Below are 4249 nucleotides of genomic sequence, written 5' to 3' on the forward strand. Positions count from 1 at the left end.
TTGAAATTGGTGAGTGTCAAGTGCCTGACTTGTTGCATAATACTTGAACTACTTCTTGTTGAATATATGAATTGGACTTGTCGAGACGAGTGTGTACTTTATCGCACTCGTTCTCTCTTGCTTGATTTAATAATTGACTTGCTCATACTCGATAATCATATTCGTGCTTGTGTGTGACTTGATATTGATTTGAGAGAAATCTCATCGCCTTATACTTGTACTTGTGAGGACGTCCAAATTTCATTGGCTAACCTTGTAACTGGAGCCGGCATAGGCTTGACCGAGAAACTTAGTGAACCATGAAAAATTATAAAGCTTGATTTTTTGAGGTCTTGCTTGGCATACTCGAATAGTATTGCCCTTTCATACGTGTTTGATTCTGGATCCGAGAGGGGTGAAATGGTGGATGGAGGAAGTAAGTGGTGTTCTACAAACTTGGATATTTACTCAATTGATGAATGTCACCACTTGGAAGTGTTGGATCAAACCGTGGCAAAGCAATGAGAATTTAGCTCCTGAGGGCTCCTGTATCCTTATTGATTGTATTTTATTTTTCTTTGTGAGTTATATAAATATTATGGTTGCCCTTCTTGTATAAGTTTTAATGCTAATTGTACTTATTTGTTTGCCTGCTTTTCTTGGTCTCACTGAGCGTTAACTCACCCCCTTAAGTTTGTTTTCCTTAACAGAAACTTGAAGTGAAAAAATTTTTGGAGAAGCTGGCTTGATTGTCTTTTGGTCCAATTATGAATGTAAATGATTTAGTCAACTTTTGGTGGTTGTATTTTTTTTTTTTGAAAAACTTGATGTACCTTTTGGAACCATTGTGATGTAAAAATTGAATGATTATGGAATGAAACGACTTTTCTTTATATTTGTTTTCTTATTGATTGTTTAGTTCTAAGTTATAATTTTGATTTGTATCGAGTCCTGGCGAGAGTTAGGCAGGCGGTCCGCCTAAATCCTAGGGTTCGCCCTGAGGAGAAGTGGAGTCGTCACACCTTCCCTCTATCAATAAGCCATCTATCCCTCCAAATATCTATGGTACGTCCATCTCCAACTCTTTTTCTTGTCCCTCTTTCCAGCAATCACTTGCTTTTGTTTTCATTTTCCATATTGATTCCCCTTTAGAGTATTTTCCTCTCAATATTCTACTAACCATCAAATTTGGCCTAGTTAATATCCTCCACAGCTGTTTAGCTAACAGTTGTGGAGGATAAAATAGCCATTTTTTTAACTTGGGCTCTCCAACAATTTGAAAGTCATTAGATGGGGCAAAATAGCCATACTACCATCTTTACACCTTCGGATAATTACCGCAGCTCAAACTCTTTGATGAAAGACTGCAAAATCACCATGGTTTTAACGATTTGCAAATGATTATCCACTGCAGCTCCCAAATACCCCCCAGAGGGCCCTCCTTCAAAGCAAGTTCTATTTCTGCAACCCATATTGGAATCATCCACTTGGATGTATCCTAAAATGTTTCCCAGAACAACCAGATCAGTGCGGGATATAGTGTATTTCATCAATGTTCATGTAGTGATAGCTATTTTTGCACTTAAAGACTTTTACTTCCAATCCACAAACCAAACAACATAAGCAACTAAACGCAGCAAATTGTCATCAAGCTAGCATTTTGAACACAAACTCTGAATTTGATCAACCTAATAAGCAGCTAAATGCTACAAAATGTCAACTATCACATCTTTTACTGATCACGAGATTCAGAATTTTAAGTAGCATGACCCATGTGCTCGTTAAGCAACATCAGATCATATGAGATCCGCATCATGACCCCAACATTGCCAAATCCACAAACAATAGTACCAAATATGATGCTTCTTCAGAAATGAGTGTTTTCTGGAAATTCACCCCTCTTCTAACCACTAAACAAGGGTCCGCTGACAAAGTGATTGTTGATCAAGTTGAAAAAAGCTACTTTATAACTCCAGAGAATATATGATTATTTGAGACTAAGAAGAATAATTGTAAAGACAACATAAGATGCTATAAATCAAACCTTAAAAGCAGATGCAAACAAACCTAAATAACATGTCTAAAACCTAAGAAATATCACAGAGCCAAACCTAGTGGTGTTTCACAAGACTTAGAAATGCATAAATTACCAAACGGAGTAAGATCAATGCATATATCACTTATTCAATCAAAGATTAGTTGTTTTCACTGCAGCTCTGGATTTTTTGGGAACTTCCATCAAGACTTTCACATAACTCATTGGCATTCAAATACTTTCCATATTCATCTACACAAGGTTTTCATATTATTTTTCTGGAAAAACAGTCTCTCATGGAAAAGCGATCCAACAATGTCTGAACCTTCATTTACATTCCCAGCACCTGACTACAAGATCAAAAAGCTCAAAAATACAGTCAGCTAGAGAACTTGTTTAACTGTCAACGTCATCAAACACTAACATAGTTAAGCAAACAGTTTTAAACACTTCTCCCATCACACTCAAAAGTTGCAACATAATTGTACCATAAATATTACATAAAAAGGAAATACACACGGGATTTGTATTGTTAAGTTATAAGTAGAAATAGCAGGTCCACCTTCCATGACTGATCCAGGCCAAGTTCAACTAAGTTTTAACCACTTTGGGACGGCAGAATTTAACCCGCACATCCACAATTCTAGCATAAATGTGAGCTTGAAAAATTTTGCCCTCGAGAGCATCAGCACCACGAGCACGAAAGTTATATTATATACCCAACCAGTACAAGGATGTCTAGTTACCCACTCAATTGCCACAAATTCATAGCATGGTAGCTTCTACAAGAGTAAATTTTGAACTTTAGAAACTCATCAGTAATCACTGTATAACAGAGAGAGAGAGTCACAAAAACTGCAAGAAAATTTACCTCCGCCAGGGCCTGTTTAGCCAACCTAATGAGTTAGATGTTGAAGATGATCATCTTAAAGGAATGAATTAGATGTTGAAGATGATCATTACTCATCACAAACATTGCTTGGAATGGAATAGGAACTATGAATAAAACTCAAGACTGCCTTTAATTAGTCGATCTCGATAGAGATTCTGACCAACTATAAAGGCTCCATCGGCATCTTCTGTTGTAAGTTTATTCAATTTTATTTACCAAACTGAAGAGATTTTTTAAGCTACCGGACCTACATTACTAATTTACTTAACATGAGATATCGAAACCCTGGCCACGATACGACATATTAGTATTTAATAGCTCCAGTAAACTATCAGTGACCAAACAATCAATGCAATGAGATTTTTTGCTGGAATGATAAAGATCAACTAACTGTAACCCTTTGCTAAATAATGTAACTATCAACCTTAATGTTCTCATTCTTATTGAATAATTATGATTACTATTATTTTCCAATTCAATAGATTTATGAGCGAGTTCAAAGTAAGAACAGACGCAATAACGAACTATTAGATTTATAGATGTGATGCCAATGGCTAGCCAAGCAACTAGAAAAATTAGCTTTCAGCTCCTAGGATCCAGATTGTTTTGGAATTAAAGGAAAAGAAGGAAAAAAGAGGAAAAATATATGAATGTTGTATTGCTTCTATCACATAATATTGAAACAAAACCTACTACACACAAAAAAAGAAAAGAAAAAAAAGGATTAATATAAAACCTAAACTAAAGAGCTTCGAGATTTAGACAAGATAGGGTAAGCAAGAGATTTAAATATTTATGGTATATTTCTTCGTATGACTTAATTAATTCTCAAAAGAAAAACACACAAAAAAATTCTTTTGAAAGACGTCTAATTGGCGTCTACTTCAAAAGTTGACACATCCACACTCTAAGAATTTTGTGAATGATCCTAAGTCATAGTGTCACGGACTACTTGTTTTCCTACAAGCCAACACCCCGTGCGGCACTAGCATACGTTCAAGACTTATGCTATGAATGCTTGGCTAGTTCAGCCTTAACACACAGTGCGCCGTTATAATACAAAAGTGCCAAAGTAGTAGACAAAGATATGGATGGCAAGAAAAAGCTTATATTACACAAAGCCTCATTTACAAGGTTGCCAAAGGTTCTTACAAATGGAAAGGATTTGGCCTATTTATAGACAAGTTAAGAAGCTTACGCACAACTCTAGAGAATTCTACAACTTGGACACCTAAGTATTCTCTAACCTTAACTTGGACACAAGTGGTATGTACACTTGGACCCTAGAACTTTTTATACAAGTCCCTACTTATCTACAAAGTTCTAAACTTATCTACAAGATT

The 4249-nt window shown here is 35.8% G+C and overlaps 1 long non-coding RNA gene across 1 annotated transcript; it reads right to left on the reverse strand.

Moving 5' to 3' along the window:
* Window positions 1-2306: 2306 nt before the first annotated feature.
* On the reverse strand, window positions 2307-4033 carry LOC140005811 (uncharacterized). Its single transcript, XR_011813378.1, has 2 exons — window positions 2886-4033; window positions 2307-2796 (listed from the first exon to the last, which is right to left on the reverse strand). It is a non-coding gene; the product is annotated as an uncharacterized lncRNA (long non-coding RNA).
* Between the last annotated feature and the right edge of the window lie 216 nt (window positions 4034-4249).

This window comes from Coffea arabica, chromosome 4e (genome assembly GCF_036785885.1).
Source record: "Coffea arabica cultivar ET-39 chromosome 4e, Coffea Arabica ET-39 HiFi, whole genome shotgun sequence".
Classification (NCBI taxonomy): Eukaryota; Viridiplantae; Streptophyta; class Magnoliopsida; order Gentianales; family Rubiaceae; genus Coffea; species Coffea arabica.